The 26,966-nt window shown below is 44.5% G+C and overlaps 1 pseudogene; it reads right to left on the reverse strand.

Moving 5' to 3' along the window:
* LOC115463715 overlaps window positions 1-25,237 on the reverse strand; it is a 180,716-nt pseudogene extending 155,479 nt beyond the window's left edge.
* Window positions 25,238-26,966: the final 1,729 nt, after the last annotated feature.

The raw sequence follows: 26,966 nt of genomic DNA on the forward strand, positions 1-26,966 counted from the left end.
AGAGCTGCTTGCTGCTCTGCTGAGAATGACCATAATACCTGATGTAACCCCTCACCTTTCCTCCTGTGAAAAATAAACACAGCAGATGTAAATTCTCAAAACTGATATATATTTCAATTACTAAAATGAAAATATAATAATTGTTCTTAACTTTGCTGTCTGGCGACTTTATTTTTCTTATCACTTGTTCCCTGCTTCTGGTCCTGCTTCCCTCTGTCAATACTCTGAACTCTGTTTCCAGGGGATCCTTACCCATTCAGCATTTCTTTTCTCTCTTCTTCACTTCCTGCCCTATATTCATCTTTCAAATTCAGCTTTCCTTCCCTCCATGGGCACCATCTCATCTCTTCGTTTCCCTTTATCTCTCCTCTCCCCCCCATCTTTCCTTCGATATTATATATACATACATTATATGTTACAATTTATTGGTATTTCCAAGGTATAGCATTCTTCTCTCATATTGCCAGCAAAACCTTCATAAGAACCCTTTTCTTTGTTTTGGGACCACTTTAGGGCAAAATTATATTCCAAACAGACGAGACTAGCCACTAATTCTACCAGAGTAATTATTAGCTAATCACCTTATTAGCCCAACATCCTGATTTTATAAAGCTGGGATATACACAGATAACACTGAAAAATGTGCATCTGGAAAGGGGTATGTATGGTGGCCCAAGGGCAGGCCTAAAAAATAAATGTGCATTCCCAAATTTTAGAAGGGGGAAAAAGATCAACATTGGGATTTACACTTGCTACTCAGGACATGTAGGCTTCAAAAAAGAGCTCCTATTAAGCAATGTTCAATTAGGGAAAGCCACTGCTTGCAGTGGTTGATGTGCACCCCCCCCCCCCCCCCACCAAGTAACTTCTGGAAAATTGGAATAAATCTAATTTTTTGAAATTAAATACAAATAAACGCAGCTGGCACTGGAACTAGCACGTGGGTTTCCAGCGCACTCCGGCCATTTTTTGCATAGCCATAAAATGGCCTAATTGTTATTTATTTTATTACTACTACTACTACTTGACATTTCTAAAGCGCTACTAGGGTTATGCAGTGCTGTACAATTTAACATAGAAGGACAGTCCCTGCTCAAAGGAGCTTACAATCTAAAGGACAAATGTACAGTCAGTCAAATAGGGGCAGTCTAGATTTCCTGAAAGGTATAAAGGTTAGGTGCCGAAAGCAACATTGAAGAGGTGGGCTTTGAGCAAGGATTTGAAGATGGGTAGGGAGGGGGCTTGGCGTAAGGGCTCAGGAAGTTTATTCCAAGCATAGGGTGAGGCGAGGCAGAATGAGCGGAGCCTGGAATTGGCGGTGGTGGAGAAGGGTACTGAGAGGAGGGATTTGTCCTGTGAGCGGAGGTTATGGGCGGGAACGTAAGGGGAAATGAGGGTAGAGAGGTAATGAGGGGCTGCAGACTGAGTGCATTTGTAGGTAAGAAGAAGCTTGAACTGTATGCGGTATCTGATTGGAAGCCAGTGAAGTGACCTGAGAAGAGGGGTGATATGAGTATATCGGTTCAGGCGGAATATAAGACGTGCAGCAGAGTTCTGAACAGATTGAAGGGGGGATATATGGCTAAGTGGGAGGCCAGTAAGGAGTAGGTTGCAGTAGTCAAGGCGAGAAGTAATGAGTGCGTGGACGAGAGTACGGGTGGTGTGCTCAGAGAGGAAAGAGCCAATTTTGCTGATGTTAAAGAGAAAGAAGCGACAGGTCTTGGCTATCTGCTGGATATGCGCAGAGAAGGAGAGGGAGGAGTCGAAGATGACTCCGAGGTTGCGGGCAGATGAAACGGGGAGGATGAGGGTGCCATCAACTGAGATAGAAAGTGGAGGAAGAGGAGAAGTGGGTTTTGTTGGAAAGACGATAAGCTCGGTCTTGGACATGTTCAGTTTCAGGTGGCGGTTGGACATCCATGCAGCAATGTCGGATAAGCAGGCCAATACCTTGGCCTGGGTCTCCGCGGTGATGTCTGGTGTGGAGAGATATAGCTGGGTGTCATCAGCATAAAGATGATACTGGAAACCATGAGATGAGATCAGTGAGCCCAGGGAAGAGGTGTAGATTGAAAAAAGAAGGGGTCCAAGGACAGATCCCTGGGGAACTCCAACAGAGAGCGGGATGGGGGTGGAGGAAGATCCATGAGAGCGTACTCTGAAGGTGCGGTGGGAGAGATAGGAGGAGAACCAGGAGAGGACAGAACCCTGGAACCCAAATGAGGACAGTGTGGCAAGAAGTAAATCATGATTGACAGTATCAAAAGCAGCGGATAGATCAAGGAGGATGAGGATGGAGTAGTGGCCTCTGGATTTGGCAAGGAACAGGTCATTACAGACTTTAGAAAGTGCCGTTTCTGTCGAGTGTAGAGGGCGACAACCGGATTGAAGCGGATCGAGGATGGCATGAGAAGAGAGAAAATCAAGGCAGCGGCTGTGAACAGCACACTCAAGTATTTTGGAGAGGAAGGGTAGGAGGGAGATGGGGCGGTAGTTGGAGGGACTGGTAGGGTCAAGTGATGTTTTTTTGAGGAGAGGTGTGACTACGGCGTGCTTGAAGGTGTCAGGGACAGTTGCAGTGGAGAGAGAGAGGTTGAGGATATGACAGATGGAGGGGGTGACAGTATGAGAGATGGTGTTAAGTAAGTTGGTGGGGATGGGATCAGAGGAACAAGTGGTGCATTTCAAGGAGGAAAGAAGGCGGGCGGTTTCCTCCTTGGTGATATCAGGAAAGGAGGAGAAAGAGGCTTGGGTTGGTTGGTTGAGGGAGAGGGTTGAAGGGTGAAGAGGAAGAGGTGCCTTGGTAGTGAACTCAAGGTTGATCTTTTGCACCTTGTCGCGGAAGTAGTCAGCCAGTGATTGAGGTGAGAGTGATGGGGGGGTGGGAGCGGAGGGAGTTAAGGGTGGCGAAGAGACGACGAGGGTTGGCGCTGAGAGAATTGGTCAATTGGGTGTAATAGTCCTGTTTGGCAAGGAATAGGGAGGACTGGAAGGAGGATAGCATGAATTTGTAATGAAGGAAATCTGAATGGGTACGAGATTTCCTCCACAGGCGTTCAGCAGATCGGCGCAGGAGCGAAGGTAACGGATGCAAGGGGTCAGCCAGGGCTGAGGATTAGTACGTCTTGTGGGACGGGAGATGGATGGTGCAAGGGTTTCCAGAGCAGAGGAGAGAGTGGCATTGTAAGCGGAGACAGCCTTGTCGACAGACTCGGAGGACATGATGGAAGGGAGGAGATTAGAGATAATGGAGGATAAGGTGGGAGGGTCGACAGCCTGGAGATTCCTGGAAGTAGTGGTTAGTGTTGGGCGGGACTGCGGGGGAGGGTGATGAAGTGTGAAGGTGATCAGGTGATGGTCAGAGGGAGGAAGAGCTGAGGCGCAGAAATTGGAGGGTGAGCAGGTAGAGGAGAGGACGAGGTCAAGACAATGGCCGTCTCAGTGAGTAGGGGTGGTGGAGCATAGCTGGAGGTTGAGGGAGAATGCTAGAGTGAGGAACTGAGAAGCGTGAGGGTCGGATTGGTCATCAACGTGTATGTTAAAGTCTCCGAGAATGAGGGATGGGGATGAAGGCTCAAGAAAAATGGAGAGCCAGGCATCGAAGTCGGTAAGGAAGGAAGATTAGGACTTATCAGGGGGCGGTAAATGACTGCAACTCTGAGTGGCAGCAGGTAGAAGAGACGGATGGAGTGAACTTCAAAGGATGAGAAGCAGTGAGACTACGAGCCACGAGCTAATTTCCCCATAAGTACTTCCTATTTAGGAAACTTCAAGGGTCACGCACTGATCACACAGAGGGAAAAGCTTGGTGCAGGCCACAGGCAACCTTTGAATATGGCTGCCGCTGGCACTGCTTTTCAGAAGATACATCAGGTGGGAGGGGCAGATGGGAGACCATGAGAAGGATCTGAGGAAGAGGAGGGAGAGATGCAATAACCTACTAGCAATATAAAAACTCCATGGATAAGTCAAGCTTTACTACCTCATCAGTCATGTTCCCCTGCCACTGTGAGGAAGCCTCTTCTTTCCCACCAGTACATTCAACAGGAAAGATTTCTCAACCCCATGACACTCTAGGATGAAGGATTTTGAAGGCCTAAGTCCTTCCCCAGACACCCACCTCCATCATCTGCCTCCTCCATCTCCACAGGCAACCTACTCCATCCAAAGTTAGGAAATAGGCAGTGAGAGAAAGAGAGGGGGATTGACGGCCTCTTATCCCACCAGTACTGATTTCCTAAATGGTCCTGGCTGACCTTACTAAAGATGTGAAGCAGAGATTTTATACTTACTTGTGACAGAAGGATGAGTCTGTTCAGACATTGTTGATTCAGGATGATTCATGAAGGGGAGATCATCCTCTTGTTTAATATTCAGTGAGAACACAGATGTTACAATCGGAAGGCCTGTTAGAAAACATGTCAAGAAGGTTTTACCAAGGATTAGATAAAATCAATTTCCTAATTTAACATTAAATCTCCAAAGGCCTATTTTTCTAAGCCGCACTAGTGATTTCCGGTGTGACAAATGGGAGGAAGCCAATTCAATACCTATGGGCTTCCTTTCATTTGTCGCGTGACAAGTGATGGCGCAGCTTAGTAAAAAAAAGCCCCAAATGTTTGATGTGAATGATCCATCTCCTGTGAACTGAAAATGCAGAGCTCCTTAAATTCAAAACATTTACTTACTCTTTGTGGGGTCATTTGGGTTTTGGTTTCCTTCCCACTCAAAGTGTTCAGTGAAATATTTCTCATCTTCCTTTTTAACCTTGAATATAACATCAGGATTAGCAATTGAATAACCTGTTAATAAATAGGAAAACGACATTTAAATTATAATCTTCTCGACAATTGGGTTACACATTGCACAGAATAGTTAACATGTCATGCCCTTACATAGAAGTTGTAGCTCTCAGCAATAAGTCTGAGAGGTAAATCCTTTCTCTGGTCTTCCCTGTCAAAATTAATTTGTATAGAAAAGGGAGACCGACTCCAGCTGGTCTTGTATGAAGACTCTACTTAAAGGTATACATTTTATCTTACAGCACAAAGCAGCACCTTTTGAAGATCCTGTAGCAGTAGTGTCTTTCACTGGCTCTTGTTGTATATAGGATGGCATCAGATGCCAGGTACCCATTGCTTTCATAATGTGTCTGTGCGGTAGATGATAGAAAAGACATATTTACCTCGTGACGTGAGGATGTCATGAATCTCCTTGATGACCTTCTTGTAAAGCTCCTTCTGCCAATCTCCCAGAATGTTCCACTCCACATCCAAGAAATAAGCAGCAACATCCTTGAATATGACTGAAGCCTGGAACCCCAAACAGGACACCCTCAGTCAATTTTTCATGATCATGTTTGAGTAATAGATCTCCATCAGTGAGATGAGATCTCCTGTAGATCATAGTAGGAACAGAGGTCTGTTCTCCAGCTGTCTACTGTTTTGGATAGGTTTCCCAGTTCCTACTGATACATACGAATATCACATGTTGGCTAACTCAGCCGTTGGAAGGAGGAGCAAAAGGAATCAACACATGTGGATCAGAAAAGGAGTAACAGGAGCGTAGTTTTTTTAAGTCAAAAACAACATAAACACCAAAAAAAAATAGGGGAACCACTCAATATAATAATTACAGGAAAACAATATAAATGCCAACAAAATATTAATTATATATCGCTAAATATTAAATAATTTAAACATTGTTACATTTTTGTTGTGCTCATGTATATCAAGATACTTAGTATATTTCATGATACAGGATCAATAAAATCTCATAATCATTTCTGAAACCCGGAGAACTTGACCAGAAAGTTCAACTGCAGTGTTTTTTTGAGAGAAGTCTTTAAATATTTTAGGAAAGTTTGATTTATGGGATTTGGAGTTCACAATTGGCTGGATTCAGTAAATGGTACTCAAAATTCAGCACTGAAAGGTATCGCAGTGTTCCGTGACTGGGGTCCTTTATAGAATAATGCACAGCACTGCCATTGGGCGTGAGGAGTTACACCAACGAAACCAGGTGGAAATCCCAGTGTGTAAGCTGGGCACACATCTAAAGTATTCTATAACAGTGCGCAAACTTTAAGGGAATGCCCCTGACCCACTCATGCTTGTCCCATGGCCATGTGGAAACACTTAGGCAATATTGTAAAAATGGACGATAAGTTAGTTTTTGTGCAGATCTGCCACATCTGCCCTGTTTTGGTGCCTTGCTTAACGATAGAATGCTTTTTCACACTGAAAATTTGGTGCATAAGTGGCATCTAATGTTCTGTACCACATATAGAATTCCCTTGTATATGTATTTATAGAACTTGATTTTTCATTTTGAAAGGTCAAAACATGTGCAATGATTATAACAAAAGGAGACTTTATTGACCTTGTGTCATTGGATATACTAACAGTCTCATGGTACGTATGAGCACAACATAAATGTAAATGATTTAATATTTAGTGATATGTAATTAATATTCTGTTGGGATTTATGTTGAAGAAAAATAATATGAAAGCATGTGGAATGCAGGAGGCATGGGGAAAGGAGGAAGTGCACTGGACCATTTATAAACCTTTGATTGAGATGAAGGAACTGGACAGAGATCTGGCTGAAGACAAACAAAAGGTGGGAATGAGGAAGAAAGCATTGGTAGGAGACATTAACCTGGTGGATGTGGATTGTAGTTTCCTGTCTGCAGGGCAGGCTCAAGGCATGGACCAGGTGAGCACTGACTCAGGGTGCAAAGCCTGTCTTACCTGGTCCCCCTACAGCAACCATTCCCTTCTCCCAGCTAACATCAGCATCTCCTGGGACAAAGGGAAGGGTGTGTAGGGAAGAGAGAGAAGGAGAGGTGTTGGACCCAGTGGCAGAGGGGAGGGGGAAAGGTAGATGATGGACCTGGGGCAATATAGAAAGACTGAAGGAAGATGTTGGAAATGGAGGGGAAGGTGAATCAAAGATCTATGAAGGGCAGATATTGGATGGTGGGAGGAGGAGGGAAGATTTTGGACATAGAGAGGTAAATGGGGAGAAACTGGACATGGGGAGAGGTGGAAATAGAGTTCAGGTGCTGGATATGAGTATTGGGAGATAGGAGATTCTGGACATCAGAGGATATAGGGAGATGGAATAAAAAGATACTGAATATGGGGGGAGGGGAAATATGAGGATGGAGGGGAAATGCTAGACATGAGGGGGCATGTTGAGATATTGAACACAGGTGCATTATAGAGAGAAGATGCTGGACACTTGGGAACATACAGAGGCAGGTGAATATATGGGCTAGAATAGAGGGAGATGCTGGACATGGAAAGAAACAGAGAGATGGAAGGGAAATGTTGCATACGGGGAATAGGAAAATGGAAAGGAGATGCTGGACATTGGGAGGTATAACAAAAGAATGAAGAAGCTGGATGTGTGCGGTAGCACTTGAGAGACAGGAGATGCTGGACAAAGGAAGGAGATAGAGAGAAGGGGAAATGTTGGACACAGATGGGATAGTGAGAAAAAGAGAAATGCTAGAGGAGAAAGATGCTGGACAAAAAGAGAAGATAGATGGAGGGAGATGCTGGAAATGGGGGGAGAAGAGAGGGATGTCGGGCATGGAGGATAGGGAGAGAGGGGGAAATACTGGTTAGAGGGAGAGAACAAGAGAAGGAAGACACTAGATGGAGGAGAGTGAGGAGGAAATTCTGGACAGAGGAGGAGAGATGCTGGACACAGGGAGGGGGAAGTTACTGAGAGAGAGATGGGGAATGGTGGCTAGGATGAGGAAAAGGCATGAAAAGTTGTAGGTAGATGCAGTAAAAACGAGAGATTGGGAGAAGTGAAATCTTAGTGTAGGGAGTAAAAATTAAATGGAAGAAAGCTGAGAGGTACAGATCAATGTCTAAGATAGATATAGGAAAGAAAGTGAGAAAGACTGAGGTTCCAGTACCCACCTGGCCATGTGACACTGATGCAACAAGAACCCCAGAACAATCCTTGACCTCTTCTGGACCCCTGAGGCTCCCGTACCCACTCGGCTATACTGGTCATGTTAAACTGATGTCACAAGAACTCCGGAACAAGTGACAATTTATGCTACCGGTAGCATTTTGCACTGTGGCAGGATGGGCGAAGGATACGTGCTCCTTACGCATGCTCCTGGGGGGGGGGGGGGGGGGGGGCAAGCGAATTTGGGGCACATAGAAAACATTAGAATTTTTCCATATCAGTAATAGTAAGTCATGATTTCAAAGGTGCTCGGTTCTTTGATCCCTGCCCTATGTTTTTGCTTATTTTACTCATATTATTTTTTCCCACTGGTTAGCGCTGCTAAATTTTCAGCTGACCTTACACAACGGATCCCAATTGTTTGAGGGCATCAACCTTTTAGCATATCTCAGTGACTTCCTTGACCCAGACAAGTTAGGCTAAAGAGGTTGGAAAAAGACAGCCGAGGGGGATATGACTGAGGTCTATAAAACGGTGTAGAACGGATAAAAGTGAATCGATTTTTCCCTCATTTAAAAAAGTACAAAGAACAGGGGACACAATAAAATTACATGGAAATATTTTTAAAACAAATAGGAGGAAATATTTTTTTCTCTCAAAGAATATTTAAAGTTCTAGAATCCGTTGTCGGAAAATGTGGTAACAGCGGTTAGTGTATTTCGGTTTAAAAAAGGTTTGGACAAGTTCCTGGAGGAAAAGTCCATAGTCTGTTATTGAGATGGACATGGGGAAGGCACTGCTTGACCTGGGATTGGTAGCGTGGAATGATGCTACTAATTGGGTTTTTGCCAGGTACTTCTGACCTGGATTGGCTACTGCTACTGGGTTAGAAGGGCCATTGGTCTGACTCAGTTCTTCTCTAACCCTTTTGAACTATTCAATGCAGTCATCTGACCAATGAACTCAGACTGTGATCTCGTGTAGACTTTTCAATTGTAAGTCTGTTAGCAAGAAAACTCACCTGATTTATGATACACTAACTTCATAGCACTTAGAATGCTTCTGTCTTACCGAGACTTGGTTGCTTCCAGGGGAAAACTCATATCTGGTCCAATATCTCCTTCCAGGGTTTTCTGTTTTTTTCTTCATCCTGTATATCCTGGAGAGCTGGGGCAAAGACCCAGAACAGGTGAGATCTTATCGCCCACTGAATCAGGATATGAAGCTTTTGGCTGCCATTTTGGCATGAAGGCTAAATGTTTTATTACCATGGATTACACATCTTGACCAAGTGGGCTTTGTTCCAGGAAGATATGCCTCCATGAGTCTTGCAAAAGAGATAGGTGCTTTGCATGAGCATAGGGGAAGTGGAAGCACAGCTGCTACAGTGGGGTTAGATATGGAAAAGGCCTTTGATAGCATATCGTGGGAATACCTGTTTTGGGCTATGAGATATGACATTGGGCGGGGGGGGGGGGGGGGGAGGGATCCACTGCATGGGTGAAAGTGCTTTACATGAAACCACAGCATCTTTTATCAATGGGAACTTGTCAGCCCCTTTTGAGTTGCAGCAGGGAACCAGACAGGGTTGTCCTCTCTCTCCCTCCTACTGTTCTTGCTGGCAATTGAGCCTTTGGGTGTTAAGATACAAACCACGGAGTCTAGTGATGTTGGGGGGGGGGGGGGGGAGAGAGAGATTATCACATTGGCCTATTCGCAGATGATATACTTTTATATCTTGCTCAATCCCAGCTGCACCTGGAGCCTGCACTGGTAAATGTGCAAGTGGTTGGGGTTGGCTCCGATCTAAAAGTTAACTGTGATAAATCTGAACTTCTCTTGCTGTAGGGAGGGAATGGGGCCCCATGGGATACTCAGTTGGCAATCCTTGCTGCATCCTCAGGAGGGTCTTGCTGTGAAATATCGCCCTAAACTTCTTTTTATATCCACATTGAGAACGGCATGGAGGTGGTGGTGGAAGCTTCAAGGCAGATCGGGAAATGTGTCTTCTTTTATGCAGATGGAGGGCAATGCTAATTTCCAGCCTGGGTGGGGCAAATCAGTCTTTGTGGACTGGTCCTCTTGGGGCTATTTGTCCCTGGATCAGCTGCTTGATTTTGGGGGGGGGGGGGGATGTATCCCACTTTCTCACCCAACAAATATATGTTTTCCTATTCTCAGCTTTGACATTACTGGGAAACTCTAAAGAGGCCTCAAGGGACTTGTCGAAGGGAAAGCTAGATCTGTTGTTTGCCCAGACACCAGCTTCCCTTAACAAGCTCTCTTATTGGTATAAACTTATCAAATTACAATCTAGAATCTTGGGAGTTACTGTATTGAGGGAAAAATGGCAATGGGACCTTCATCATCAGATCACAGAACCCCAATATTTGGCACTTATTGATGTTTTGAAGACCTAAGTAAAATCTGTGGAATTACAAGAAACTCAGTATAAAATCTTGCATAGATATTACCTGACTCGGGAGTGGGGAGCTGAGCTGCACTTGTGGGATAGTGATGTATGCCTTAAATGTAGATATATGATTGGATCCTACATACACTCATTTTTGCAGTGTCCCAAATTGCAAATATGGGGCCAGGCTTTGTCTTTATTGGAGACAGCATTACCCTGTTTGGTGGAATTGGATTACAGAACTTTGTTGTTGGGCAGCCAAGAACAGCTGGAGGCATAAGGACTAACTGAGCCTCAATGTTAGCTTCTCTACAATGGTCTGCTTCTAATTAAGAAGGTGATTCTCATGCATTAGATTTCGGAGGAGTCTACGCCTTTGCAGCAATGGGTGGCAAAAATGAGGGATCTTGCATGTTTTGAAAGCCTCATGTACCTATAAGTCTCCACACATTGACAAACGCAACTATGTGGCTTTGTGGTGCACTTTCTTGAACAACTCAGACCTAGATATATCCACTTAGAACACGAGTGTACCTTGAAACAGCAAGGGGGTGGGGTGGCTCTTCATTTGTATGTTTGCTTGTGTGGCTAGCCTTTTATGGGGAGTATGAACGATAAGAATGGTTGTAAGGTTGCATAGTTGATTGACTGTTGGTGGGAGATAATTCAAAATGCTTCAATGGGAGGCATGGAACATCTTACAGACTGCCTAAAATTAGTCTGCTGAAGAGTTTTTTCTTGATAATCTACAGGACTTGTGCATACTGTTTTGAATACTGTATATAATTCGCGTGTTCCCCCACCTATTCTGACCTCATCCTCCCCCAGACTGCTCTTACACAGTCCAGGAATTAATGGACTCCATAATCAGAAGGACTCGCTGGGATATAAGAAGATAGTTTATTTCAATCTTACCAATAGCAATACAGGCAAATCAGGTATTCGTATGGTTTGAACAGCAGTCCACGTCACGTCTGTCACCCTCCTTCTCTTGTAGCCTTCCTTCTGTTGTCTGATCTAATAGCCTTCTGACTCCCATTTTTATACTATTTTCACCCTATTCATTTCAATGAACCCTAGCTTTGTCACCAGGGTTCTTGGACCTTATCAGTTGATCAAAATGACTTCACAAACTATCAAGCTCTAAGTATAAACAAGATATGCTCAGAGCGCATCTTATTAGATGACTGCATTTTCCCCAAACTCTCCCTAGCCCCCTCCTTTGGATGTTCTCATCCGGGGTGCAGCTGACCCAGTACTATCTCTGCACAACCATAGCAACTCTTGCTCATGACGTCTTGTAGGTGCCCTCCACCCTCTGACAGCTCTCTGAGCACTTACTTTAGCATTTGCTACAGTAAAACGTAACTGTGTCAAAGGTGATCACTGATTCTTACAAGCTAGCTCTCTTTTGTATCAGAGATGATTTTGATTTTAAGAAGCTCTTATTATGAGCCATTGGCCTGTATTTTACTGAGAGCAAGGGTTAGCTAGCATAACTCTTCAATACATAGATATTAGACTGTTGGTCTACTTTTCTTCTGTTTTTATGACTTTTCACGCTTTTCATGGTTATAAATCCTATATAATAAAAAGCACCTCCAACATTCTGAAGCTGACTCCGTGGCAGTGAAATTGAAGCATTCATGCGCTCTGTAAGGCTCCATCTCCTGAACTGACGTCACGTAGTACCGGGTACGTCACCCACAGCAGTGACCAACTGCACGATAGCAGCACGAGGCCCCGCCCCTGCCGTCCTCGCCACAACACCACGCCCCCCAGATCGCCATCGCTCTCCCCCTGCACCCCCCTGAGGTCGCCCCTCCACACCCCCAAGGGTCGCCACCATTCCCCCGCTCGCTTCCCCACTCCATCCCCCCCCCAAGGTTGCCACCGCTCCACCCCCCCCCCGAGGTCGCCACAGCCACTGCTCCCCCCTCCACCCCCCCCCCCCCGAGGTCGCCGCCCAGGCCCAGCCACTTTCCCTCCAGGCCCACCCACCCAACACAGACCTGCCAAGTCTCCTGCGAAACACGCGGCGCCAGCTCCCATTTCTGGCCATTGCTGCTTCTCCTGTTGAACAGCAGCGGCCGCTACAAAAACAGTTAATTAAAGCACTAAAAATGCTTTTAAAAAACAAGTGCGGCATCGCAGGCAGCCACTGGCTGTCGGCTCTGCAGCCGCTCCTCTTGCCTCTCACGTCACTGCCCCTGGAGCGTTCCATGTTACGAATCCCAGGGCAAGCAGTAGCTTCCCCCATGTCCAACTCAATAACAGATTATGGACTTTTCCTCCAGGAACTTGTCCAAATCTTTTTTACACCCAGATACACTAACCACTGTTACCACATCCTCCGGCAATGAGTTCCAGAGCTTAACTATCCTTTGAGTGAAAAAATATTTCCACCTTTTGTTTTAAAAGTATTACTATAAATATGCGGAATGGGTAGAATATAATATCAACAACAATCCCACAATCCTACCTCGTATACAATGTGTTTGAGGGCAACAATGGCAGGCAAAAATGAAAAAAAGTGGAGAAAAAAAAGACCTCAGATCATACAGAAACTCCTCGTTCTTAAAGAACACGCCTTTTGCATCATGAGGGAAGACGCATGACTGATAAACAGTTCCCTCATGATACAAAAGGCATGTCCTTTAAGAACGAGGAGTTTCCGTATGATCTGAGGTCTTTTTTTCTCCACTTCTTTTCATTTTTGCCTGCCATTGTTGCCCTCAAACACATTGTATACGAGGTAGGATTGTGGGATTGTTTTAAAAGTATTCCCATGCAATTTCATTGAGTGTTCCCTGGTATTTGAAGAGATTCACCCTTCACTCACTCCAGACCACTCAGGATTTTGTAGACCTCAATCATATTCCCCCTCAGCCATCTCTTTTCCAAGCTGAAGAGCCCTAACCACTTTAGCATTTCTTCATATGGGAGCACTTCCATCCCCTCTATCATTCTGGTCATTCTTCTTTGAATCTTTTCTAATTCTGCTACATCTTTTTTGAGATGCAGCAACCAGAACGGAACATAATACTCAAAGTGAGGTCCAGGGCCGGTCTTAGCAAGTGCGGGGCCCTGTGCAGACCAATTTGATGGGACCCCACCCCAGCTCCACACAAGCTCCGCCCCCACCCTAGCTCCAGAGCCTGCCATCCCCTCCGAGCTCCTCCCTCCTTCCCAGCTCCAAGTCCCCCCTCCAAGTCCTTCCTCACTCCCAGCTCCAAGGCCTCCCTCCCTCCCTGCCAGCTCCAAGGCCTCCCTCCCAGCTCCAAGGCCTCCTTCCCTCCCTGCCAGCTCCAAGGCCCCTCTCCCAGCTCCCCACCTTCCGAGGCCTCCCTCCCCTCCCTCTGAATTTTTAAAGTTACCTCGTCGGGTTACAGGCAGAAGCAGGAGTGAAAAGCGTGCGAGCTGCTCGGCGCTTCAGGAGCCTTCCTTTCCCTCTCTCAGCTCTTGTCCCGCCCTCATTTCCTGTTTCCATGAGGGCGGGACCAGAGCTGAGAGAGGGAAAGGAAGGCTCTTGAAGCGCTGAGCAGCTCGCACGCTTTTCACTCCTGCCACTGCCTGTAACCCGACGAGGTACCTTTTAAAATTCAGAGGGAGGGGGACTGGAACTCGGGCGGTCGGGGGCAGGGCGGAGGCACGCCGCGCGGGGCTCCCTTGAGAGCGAGGCCCTATGCGCTCGCCTTGCCCTAAGACCGGCCCTGGTGAGGTCACACCATATAGCGATAGAGAGGAATTATAATATTTTTGGTCTTATTTTGCATTGCATTTCTAATAATTCCTAGCACCTTGTTTGCTTTTTTTGCCACCGCTGCACACTGTGCAGAAGATTTCAGCGGATTGTCTATAATGATGCCTAGGTCTTTTTCTGGAGTGCTGACTCCTAAAGTGGAAACTAGCATCAGATAACTATGATTTGGATTACTCTTCCCAATGAGCATCACATTAAATTTCATCTGTCATTTGGATGCCCAGTCTTTCAGTAGAAAGACGCTGGTTTAAATCGAGATCTTAGATGAATCATGAATACTGCAGATCTTGTAAGAGATTTTACTATTTGCAAGTAAAGAAAGCTAAAATATTTCATTTCTCTAACCCCCTCTAACCTTATAATAAAAGCACCAAACAATTATTTCATGCGTTTGTCATTCTAACTTCAAGACTTAATTCTATTCCTTACCCATCATCGGACACTCTAGCTCATTATTTCTGCTACAAGATTCGCACACTTCAGTCAACAATCCCTCCACCCTCACTGGTCTTAACCACCATAATACAGTCTGCTCCTATACATGGCCCGACTTGGACATTTTATAACTTCCCGTCACTTTCTCTAGATTCAAAGGTCTTATCTAATTTAAACATTACTACTAATCATATTGACCCTATTCATTCTCATTGGTTATCCATATTCTCATTAGGCCTTTTGCCCATGAAATTATTAATCTGAGTCTTTCCTCGGGTAATTTTCCATTATTATGGAAGCAAGCTATTGTCTGCTCAATCCTCCAAAATGCAGATCTAGACTCACAACTTCCAGCGACTTATCGCCCAGTTTCTAACCTAGCGCTCTTATCTAAATTAACAGAGAAAATTGTATTTACACAATTGCACGCATTCTTATAATCATCATTAGCATTATATTCTAAGCAATCAGGTTTTAGGATAGGTTTCATCACAGAAACTGTATTAACCTCACTACTAGTGAAGTTCATAGTAAGCTTGAAAATGGGTTCATAGCACTAGTAGTATCATTAGATCTTAGAACTGCATTTGAATTGGTTAGTCATGAGCTGCTATTGCAACAATTATCTCTCCTTGGCATATCTGGTACAGTATTAGCGTGGTTTACTTCTTTTTTACAAAATCGCTCATTTCAAGTACTATGGCAGTCAGCATTATCATCTCCAAGCCATTACTCTGTGGTATCCCACAGGGTTCTATTCTGTCCCCGACCTTGTTTAATCTTTTTCTTAGTCTCCTAGCACGTTTAATCCAGGAACATGGTATTACTACTGCAGAGAAACAGTGTTTTAAGCCTGTAAAACATATTGGATAGTTTCCTGCACTGATTATGTCTGAAGTGTATTTCTCCTGTTTGGCCAGCAGATGGTGCATATTTATACTTGACGCTGTTATAGGGAACTGAGATCTTTTTCTTTAACACAAGTAGGAAGCAAGCATCAATATGCATTTAAAACTTGTTGACTGGGCTCTGATTGACCTGGAGTTTAAAATTATCCAGTAGTACTGACTGTTGCTTCAGTCTTAGCCTGAAAAAGAAAGCTTTTTGCTAAAGCTCTGTGTTTCATGACAAGTGCCTTGTATTATGCTGATATCATCCTTATCCTTCATTATACTAAATTAGATTCCTTGGATTTGTTCCACTACAATCTCATCTCAGTGCTGTTTCCTCCTGGCTCCATATCCACAGGCTAGTATTAAATCCTTGCAAGACTACAGCCTGTTGATATAAGGGTTTAGTTCCACTCCCTATGTAGGGCAATATGATTGGGTATCTACACTGCATCTACTGCTAAACAAATCATGCTCTTTTTGGAAAGAGATGCACCAACATTTCTCAAAGTTCATGGGTCACGTGCAGGTCTACCTGACGCCCCATATGCCTACCGACTCGCCCTGGGATGGGTGATAGTAGGTGACTTCTGCCTTAACAGACTGAGGAGTCCAAGTGTAGATGTTTACAAAATGTGTGTCTTGGAAATTGGGTACACCACCTTGTTTAAGCCTTGTCATAACCATCTGCAAGTGACAACGATTTAGAGTTGGGAAGAACTAGATCCCCCCTCAACCATTTGTCAGGACACCTCTCCACCAGATTTAGGAGAACATCTGGGGAATATGATGTTCCAAGACATCAAGGATGATGACAAACCAACTCTTTCAGTAGATGACAGAGTTCTTGAGAATTATGGATAAGGAATTCTACAAAGATGAGTCCAATAGCCAGGCGGCTCTGCTACCATTCCGAACGACCAGAACACGACTACCTAACAACAGAGCGCAAGGTATCTTTCGTCTCACTTCATTGCAAAAGACTCTGAGAAGAAAACCAGAGAGTACATAAGTACATAAGTAATGCCATACTGGGAAAAGACCAAGGGTCCATCGAGCCCAGCATCTTGTCCACGACAGCGGCCAATCCAGGCCAAGGGCACCTGGCAAGCTTCCCAAACGTACAAACATTCTATACATGAATGTTATACAGAGAGAAAACAGTACTTTACAACATTCATGCAGAACATGCTAGATAATGGCCATGCAGAGCCAACACCACTGTTAAAAGACAACAAAGAATACTGGTATTTACCTACCTTTGGGGTGTTTCACCTACAAAAACCAGGCCAGTTCAGGACTGTGCTTGATTCCACTGCTCAGTTTCAAGGTATCTCACTCAACAATGTGCTGCTTTCTGGGCCTGACATGATCAACACCCTAATAAGAGTCTTGATCCATTTCAGAAAGGATCCTATCGCCATAACAACTGATATCCAGCAAATGGTCTATTGATTTGTCGTCCTCCCAGACTACAGACTACTTGAGATTCCTGTGGTACCATGACAATGACATCAACCAGGAAATTGTGGACTATAGAATGAGAGCTCATGTCTTTGGTAACAGTCTGTCACCTGCAGTAGCAACCTATGAGCTTAGAAGGACATCCCAAGAAGGTGAAAGAGAATAAGGCACGGATGCCAGGGACTTCATTGAGAAAGACTTATGTAGACGATGGTTTGAAATTCTTACCTACTGAAGGAGAGGCCATTAACTTGCAAAACAGAACACAAGCAATGCTGGCAGAGGCCAATCTGAGGACTTCATAAAATTGCCTCCAACAGTCCAGAAGTAATGAGAGCATTTCCTGCGGAAAACCAAGCCAAAGATTTAAAAGATCTAGATTTAAGAGTAGACATCCCTCCGCTTCACAGAAGCCTTGGATTACACTGGGATCTAGAGAGAGACATTTTTAACTTTCAAGTCTCCACCCAAGAGAAGTCATACACAAGATGTTCCATTGCTACCAGAAACGTAACAGGAATGGGAGATACGAAAAGATTGAACAACTGTACATTCAATGAACTTACATCCCCGCAGCCCTCAGTATTGTCTCTCACAAAACATTCTGCATCTTCTGAGACACTTCTGAAAAGGCCACAGCAGCAGTGGCCTCCTTGAAAGCTACAGACACAGATGGGCTGTCTCATCTGGGATTTATCTTTGGCAAAGCTGAATTAGCACCACAACCCAATCATACCATTCCATACTTAGAACTGTGTGGAGCAGTGTTAGTAGAAATGATACTCAATGAAATGGACATTCATATAGATACTGTCAGATTCTATACCGACAGTAAAGTCATCCTGGGCTACATTTATAAACAAATCAGGAGATTTTGTGTGTATGTCAGAAGCACAGATGAGCATATACGAAAGACAAAACAACCAGAACAGTGGCATTATGTGTCAACTAACCAAAATCCAGCAGTTTGTGCCCGCATCTCATCTAATGGAAACCACGTGGTTGTCCGGACCACAAATCTCCAGTGAAAGAGAACATCTTTGAACTTATAGATCCTGACTGACGCAGAGATCCGTACATAGATGACTGTTATTGCAACTAACAATGTACCCAAAAGCAATTTGGGATAACACTCAGAAGAGCAATAGCACACCTCATTCATATTGCATCTTCATCTCATCTGTCAGCTGATGAAAGACCCAGCATTTGTTATCATTGGCACATCTGTACAAAGCCTCTCTCAGTAAGTGAGATTATTCAAGCAGAGAGTACCTTCCTACGTTGCGTACAACCAGAAACATATGCAGAAGAATTCAAATGCATTAACAAAGGCATGACCCTTCCAAAGTTGAATCCCTTAATTGATAAGGAAGATCTGCCGAGAGTAGGAGACCACCTCACCCAAGCAGAATTAGTGACAAGAATCTTCTGATTGTCTCAGGTTGGCACCACATTTCAACCTTGCTTGTGCATCATTACCATAAGCAAGTTAAACACCAAGGATGATATTTCACAGAGGGAGCTATCAGAGCCAAAAGATTATGGATTATGGGAGCAAAGCATAGCATCACCTCTGTAATACACCAGTGTGTCAAGTGTCGTAGACTACGGGGCAAAGAGCAAGCAACAAGAACAGCAAAACCAGCTCAGTACCGAACCATCGTTCTATGTGGGTCTAGATGTTTTTGGATCCTAGTCAGTTGTGACACGATGCACAAGAGGTGGAGCGTCCAACAGTAAATGTTGGGTTGTGATTTTCACATGTATGAGAACTTGAGCAGTTCACATTGAAGTTATTGAGTCAATGGACACTTCAAATTTTATTAATGCCTTCCGAAGATTCCTCTCCATCAAAGGTCCAGCTAAGCAGATCCGTTCTGACTTTGGAGATAACTTTGTAGGTGCTTCCAGAGAACTGAACATCATGTCTATCAAATTAGACCATTCTGCCATTGAAAGATACTTATGCAACTGGATCTTCAATCCTCTTCACTCATTTCATATGGGATTAGCATGGAAGCGAATGATCAAAATAGCTCGTCGTATCCTTGATGCCATGCTCTTGGATACTGATCACCTTCAACTAACACACGAAGCTCGAACAACCTTTCTTGCAGAACTCATGACTATCATAAACACCAGACCCCTAGTTCCAGTGTCTTTAGATTTAGAGTTGCCACTGACTGACACCAGCTATGCTTTTGACACAAAAGACTAATACCATTCCTACTCCACCTGGAGATTTCAAAGACAGCAGCATCTACAAGCATCAAAGGAAGCAGGTTCAATACCTCTCAGTCATCTTTTAGAAACATTGGAACAGAGAATACCTTCCTACTCTGCAGTATCACAATAAGTGCCAGAAAACCCAGCCAAGCCTACAAGAAGGCAACCTTGTATTGGGCTCCTCACAAAACCTTTCCAAGTGAGGATGGGAAAGTCCACAAGCTGGAAATCAAGACTGTCAATCAAGGGACGCTGAAGGCCTTCATACAACCAGTCACCGAAGTGATACTTCTTTTACATCGTGAGAAGACGTGAACACCATGGACCGTAGTTCCACTCCAAAGATTCAAAGACTTTTTCTCTCTCTCTTTATGTTGTTTGTTTCTTTGTGTTGTCTGTGTCTCATTTCAGCCCTTGCGAGATTGCAAGAGAGAAGTCGGCAGAGCAACAGTGAACTGGAGACAAGAAGTTGCTAAGCTTCAAGATCCAGCTTTATTTATGGACTTGCATGAATTTAGTGGTATTTATAAGTTTGAGAAATTAAATAGTGGTATACCAGGTGGGGAGTGTTCTGCCCCATATTCATGGAGGCAGGATGCTTTTTGTTCATATGTGTCCTGTATCTTTAAATTGGATAAGACTACAGATCTGTGTCATTTGTAGTTCTCTATGATAGGGTCTTCCTAAGCACATGTCCCTGTTCCCTGTGTCATATGGGACTCGCCCTATTGGCTAGCTTGATTCCTTTGGTTTTTTTTGGGTGGTTAGCCCATTCTCTCTCCACAGAGTGAAAAGAAACTGTCTGCAGCGTTCTTGTTATAAACTGAAGCTAATACTGCACCAACCTTTTGCTTTAATGTACTGACGACAACAAATATTCTAAGTGGATGATCTTATGGAACACAAGAGACTCCTGATGCAGGCCTAGTCGGCTGAAACACAGCTGTGTCGAGTGTTTATCACCTCCCACCCCTGAGGTGCCATTTTGAAGAAGGCAGTCACCAGTGCAGGAGTGAGTGTGGATCAAACCTGCCAAAGACCCCTGGAATCAGTCAGAGTTATGCATGTGGGCGTGGGGGACGCTAAAGGAAAAGTTGGCTCAGGTCACCACAGTCCTTTGAGCCAGCCCTGCCTTTCAGCAGGTTAGGAAATCCCACAGTGGTTTTACATGTGTTAAATGCAGCCAGAACCATCAGGTATTCCTGGCTGCAAATAATCACATTTTAGTTTTATAATAGGATCTTTTGGTTTGTCTGATGGTGTATTTGTATTTTCTTTGTAATTGCTTCCAAAAGTTGAATGCAGAGTCGTCTTTTTTCTTATTCCAGGCACGTTCTGATACTAGGAGGAGAGAAAGAGAACTATTTCTTTTATTTTACCTATGCCCTGATCCTGAACCTACCATCTGTTAAAAGGACCAGGCATAGGTAAAATAAAAGAAATAGTTCTCTTTCTCTCCTCCTAGTATCAGAACGTGCCTGGAATAAGAAAAAAGACGACTCTGCATTCAACTTTTGGAAGCAATTACAAAGAAAATACAAATACACCATCAGACAAACCAAAAGATCCTATTATAAAACTAAAATCGGACCAAGCTACAAAGACACACATAAACTCTTCCAACTCATAAATAAATTACTAAATACTACTCCGGTCACCTCTAACGATACTGACACTCCATCAGCAGAAAACCTTGCAAACTACTTCAAAGAGAAAATTATAAAACTACGACTCACGCTACCCATCAACACAACTGACTATGTAAACCTTCTTGATTGTTTAGACCCAATACCGGGAGAATATCCAGCAGATCTATCATGGACTAACTTTGATATACTATCGTCCGACAACATTTTCCAATTGCTTAAAAAGTACGCCAAATCGCAATGCAAATTAGACATCTGCCCGAACAACCTTACAAAGGTCTGCCCCTCAACAATTCAAAACGGACCTCATGAGACACCTGAACTACATGCTACAAAATGGTCTCTTCCCAAGAGATAAAGTAAATATCCTACTCACCCCTTTACCTAAAGACGCAAAGAAAACTACAAGTGACTTAACCAACTATCACCCGGTAGCATCGATTCCGCTGATAACCAAACTCATGGAAGGCGCAGTGACGAATCAGCTCACTAATTACCCGAACAAACATTTCATTCTGCATAAATCTCAATCAGGATTTAGATCAAACCACAGCACCGAAACAGTACTAGTAACCTTAATGAACAAATTTAAACAATCAATTGCAACTGGTAACAACATACTCCTTTTGCAATTTGACATGTCCAGTGCCTTCGACATGGTCAATCATGGAATATTATTACACATTCTGGAATACTTTGGAGTTGGAGGTAACGTTCTCAACTGGTTTAGAGGATTCCTGACAACAAGATCATACCAAGTAACAACTAAAGAGGCGACATCAGCCCCATGGACACCTGAATGTGGTGTTCCCCAAGGATCCCCCCTTTCACCAACCCTCTTTAACCTAATGATGATACCTCTAGCCAAGCTTCTAGACAATCAAAACCTCAATCCATACATATATGCAGATGATGTCACGATCTACATCCCGTTCAAACATGATCTAAAGGAAATCACCACAACATCAACCAAAGCTTCCAAATCATGCACTCCTGGGCGGATGCATTTCAGCTAAAACTTAACGCAGAAAAAACGCAATGCCTTATACTTACCTCACAACACAACACAAATAAATTCCCCACCATAATCACCCCAAACTTTTCCCTTCCCATCTCTAACACTTTGAAAATTCTTGGAGTTACCATTGATCGAAACCTCACACTTGACAACCACGTGAAGAATAGAACTAATAAAATGTTCCACTCCATGTGGAAGCTCAAAAGAGTAAAACCTTTCTTCCCGAGGGCCATTTTTCGAAACCTAGTACAGTCAATGGTACTAAGAGGGGCATAATCGAACGCCTATTTCCATGGGCGTCTATGTCCGAAAACGGGTACGTGAAGAGGAGGGACAGACCATATTTTCGAAAAAAATGGACGTCTTTTTTTTTTTTCGAAAATACGGTTTGTACGGACCAAAATGCCATGGATTTAGTCATTTCTGAGCTGGGCGTTTGTTTTTTTTAGCGATAATGGAAAATAAAAACGCCCAGCTCAGAAATGTCCTAATCCAAGCCATTTGGTCGTGGGAGGGGCCAGGATTCGTAGTACACTCGCCCCCCTGACATACCAGGACACCAACTGGACACCCTAGAGGTCAGTGCGGTGGACTTCAGACAACGCTCCCACATGCATATCTCCCTTATCACGGGTGCTGAGCCCCCAACCCCCCTCCCCCAAAACCCACTACCCACAAATGTACACCACCACCATAGCCTTGGCACACCCGTTGACACCTGAACACTAATCTCTCTGAAAACGTCCTTTATTGAAATGAGCAAGTTTACTCAGTTAACTGCAGATCAGAGGTTGTGCCCCACTGGCAAAGAGTCTCCCTGGTACTGAGATTAGCAGTAGGTCAGAGATGGCAGAATGGTGTACAATGCCCTCTTTCAGCAACATTCAAGGTAAGAACTAAGTTCTGTAACGTGGCTAACACATGATCGGGATCTAAAACTGGCTTACAAAAATGGCCACTACTATCTCATGGACTACCGGAAACAAAACAGGGCACACTCTGACCCAGTAAGCAGGGGGAAAAGCACCATGGGAGTAGAGCCTACCAACTACCAACATCGTGAGCATTTAACACAAGCTAGTGGAATCATGGAGCCCAATACCCTACACCCACCACAATGCACTGCTGATGTGAGTCTGCAGTGCATATAACAGAAAAGCTGTCCCACTCACCCGAGAGCCACATCAGAACCAGGGAAAGGCTGTCAGAGGATAGAACACATTCTGCTGTCATGGAGGTGGGTACGGTATTTGAGGCTGGCATACAGGCTGCAAAAAAAGTTTTTAAAGTGGGTTTGTTTTTGGTGGGAGGGGGTTAGTGACCACTGGGGGAGTCAGGAGAGGTGATCCCCGATTCCCTCTGGTGGTCATGTGGTCAGCTGGGGCACTTTTTTGGGACTTGGACCTGAAAAAAAAGGGTCCAAATAAAGCGGACCAAATTCTCGTCAAAAATGCCCTTCTTGTTTCGATTATCAGCTAAAGACGCCCATCTCTCCTCGGCCGATAACCACGCCCCAGCCCCGCCTTTGCCACGCCTCCGACACGCCCCCATCAACTTTGTTCATTCCTGCGATGGAGTGCAGTTGAAGATGACCAAAATCGGCTTTCGAATATACCGATTTGTTCGCCCACGGGAGAAAGACGCCTATCTCCCGATTTAGGTCAAAATATGGGCGTCTTTCTCTTTTGAAAATAAGCCCCATAGTCACCTGGACTACTGTAACGCACTTTATGCTGGCTGTAAGGAACAAATAATCAAAAAGCTTCAAACTGCCCAAAATACCGCAGCCAAACTTATATTTGGAAAAACAAAATATGAAAGTGCAAAATCCCTAAGAGAGAAACTACACTGGCTCCCAATTAAAGCACGCATTGCGTTCAAGATCTGCACAATTGTCCATAAAATCATTTACGGAGATGCCCCGTCATACATGCTTGACCTCGTGGCAGGGGTGTATCTGAGGTTCGGCGGTAGGGGGGGCATTATAACCCCCCCTACAGCCGCCCCCCGCCGCCATCATCAACCCTCCCCCCCTACCGCCATTAACCCTCCCCCGCCTACCGCCGTCACCTACTCCTGAGGTCTGCTCCTGCCGTTTTTTTTAACTATTACTTCAGCTGGCGTGGGACCCCAACCCCCGCCAGCCCAGCTGAGGTCTTCTTTAACTTCTTCATCCTCGTGCTGTTAAAGCTGCATGATGCATCCTTCCAGTTGGACGGAGTTTGACGTCGCAGCACGCTGACGTCCGTACAACGTGCTGCGATGTCAAACTCCGTCCAACTGGAAGGATGCATCATGCAGCTTTAACAGCACGAGGATGAAGAAGTTAAAGAAGACCTCGGCTGGGCTGGCGGGGGTTGGGGTCCCCCGCCAGCTGAAGTAATAGTTTAAAAAGCCGGCAGGAGCAGACCTCGGGGTAGGTGACGGCGGTAGGCGGGGAAAGGGTTGGCGGTAGGCGGGGGAGAGTTAACAGCGGTAGGGGGGGTCCAGGGTGAAATCTGCGGGGGCCCAGGCCCCTGTGGCCCCACGCAGATACGCCCCTGCCTCATGGACCTCCCACCCAGAAATGCCAAAAGATCTGCCCGTACTTTTCTTAATCTACACTTCCCCAGCTGCGAAGGACTAAAATACAAACTAACACATGCGTCTAGCCTTTCCTACATGAGCACGCAACTGTGGATCAATATACCAAATCACTTGAAAACAATCAACGAAATCATTAACTTTCGCAAATCACTGAAAACTTTTCTCTTCAACAAAGCCTATCACGAGAATCCATAACTAACTACAATAATCACCACTCATCCCTTATTATAAATGTCTTCGTCTATAACTCCTCGTTCAGACTGACTTACTTTCCTGTTATCGTCGGTATTTCTGTAACACCAAATGTATTTTTTGTACCCTGATATGGTGATGCCATAACAGGTCACTGTAAGCCACATTGAGCCTGCAAATAGGTGGGAAAATGTGGGATACAAGTGCAATAAATAAATAATAATAAAGTCCAGTAGCCAGGTCCTTCAGAAGGACTATAAATTCTTCAGATTGGGAACTGGGATCCACCTTCAGCAGATTTTTCTACCATACCAACACCACTAAGTTACTGCTTCACTCCAAAACAGACCAACAAGGATGAAGAAGGGAAGGCTGGAAGCACAGCCGGGGAAAATATTTTCCTTTTACTGCTAGAACTCTGTGTACAAGAAGCGAGAGAAGAATTTCTTACCCGATCAGAAAACAAGACAGACATTTCCCTTCTGAATTCTGGAGAGGGTGCTGGAATGGATTAAGGCTGGAGATTTCCCTGTTTCTGGAAAGATGAGTAAGACTAGAGGAGGTTGGGCTGATTCCTGAAAGTCTCAGATAAAGTCCTTCTCCATTCTGAATATCTGGGACTGGGCCTTGCAAGGATTTCCAGTCCCAAGAGACAAAGAAAAGGCTGCTCTTTGCTCTACAGAAAGAAAAATCAAAGCGTGAAGCATCTGAGTGAGCTACGGTAGCTCAAAGCTCTTAACTCCTCCCCCTTTGCTGAGGTCATCCTGAAGTAGCCCACCTCCTTAAGGTGGTCTGTAGAGATAGCATGTCCCACATAGGAAGAAAGAGATCAGAGAACTGATTTTCCCCCTCCCCTCCCCCATAAAGCCGCACTAGATGCTGCTGGTACTGTGTCAGTGGCGTAGCCAGACTGCCAATTTTAGATGGGCCTGAACCCAAAGTGGGTGGGCACAAAATTTTCTCTCTACCCCCCTCCCCCAGCAAAATTTAGTCACGCTAATCAGATGCATTTGTCACACAGGGTAAAGTGCTGCTTTTCAGTGCATCAGATTTCAGAAAATTTATTTAATAGCCTAACACCCTTTTCAGTGAGCTTTCAGAGGCCAGAACCTCCTGCCTCAGGTCAGTATAATGCTGTTACGGTATCCTCGCCTGACCTAAGGAAGGAAGTATTGGTCTCTGAAACTTCATTAACACAGGTACCATATTACTTTATCCTAAATTAAAAATAAAATTATTTTCTTTACCTTTCTTGTATGGCCATTTACTTTTTCTCATTGTGTCGCTCCCAGTCTCTAGATTCTGCTTTCTTTCGTTTTCGCTTAACTCTTCTGCCACGGTTTTCTGGCCATTTCTCATTTTTCTCTCCTTTTTCTTTGCTTTCTTCAATATTTTGCTGCCTCTCTCTCTCTCTCTGTCCTGATTTAATTCATTCTTACTATCCATTCTTTAATTTCCTTCATCTACTTATGGCTTTTCATCTTTTTCTCACCCTTGTTCTCCCCATGCCCCTTCCTCTTATTCTCCAGCCTTTCACTACTCTCCTTTTCCATCCAGCAGCTCTCTTCTTTCTCTCCCCATCCTTCCATGTTTTCCCTCATTCTCTGCCATCCTTCCATCTGTTTTCCCTCTTTCTCTCCCCATCCTTCCATCTGTTTTCTATCTTTTCTCCCCATCCTTCCATGTTTTCCCTCTTTCTCCCCATCCTTCCATGTTTTCCCTCATTCTCTGCCATCCTTCCATCTGTTTTCCCTCTTTTTCTCCTCATTCCTTCCATCTGTTTTCCCTCTTTTTCTCCCCATCCTTCCATGTTTTCCCTCATTCTCTGCCATCCTTCCATCTGTTTTCCCTTTTTCTCCCCATCCTTCCATGTTTTCCCTCATTCTCTGCCATCCTTCCATCTGTTTTCCCTCTTTTTCTCCTCATTCCTTCCATCTGTTTTCCCTCTTTTTCTCCCCATCCTTCCATGTTTTCCCTCATTCTCTGCCATCCTTCCATCTGTTTTCCCTCTCTCTCCCCATCCTTCCATCTGTTTTCTATCTTTTCTCCCCATCCTTCCATGTTTTCCCTCATTCTCTGCCATCCTTCCATCTGTTTTCCCTCTTTCTCTCCCCATCCTTCCATCTGTTTTCTATCTTTTCTCCCCATCCTTCCATGTTTTCCCTCATTCTCTGCCATCCTTCCATCTGTTTTCCCTCTTTTTCTCCCCCATCCTTCCATCTGTTTTCCCTCTTTTTCTCCCCATCCTTCCATGTTTCCCTCATTCTCTGCCATCCTTCCATCTGTTTTCCCTCTTTCTCTCCCCATCCTTCCATCTGTTTTCTATCTTTTCTCCCCATCCTTCCATGTTTTCCCTCTTTCTCCCCATCCTTCCATGTTTTCTCTCATTCTCTGCCATCCT

Source organism: Microcaecilia unicolor, chromosome 2, assembly GCF_901765095.1.
Source record: "Microcaecilia unicolor chromosome 2, aMicUni1.1, whole genome shotgun sequence".
NCBI classification, from domain to species: domain Eukaryota; kingdom Metazoa; phylum Chordata; class Amphibia; order Gymnophiona; family Siphonopidae; genus Microcaecilia; species Microcaecilia unicolor.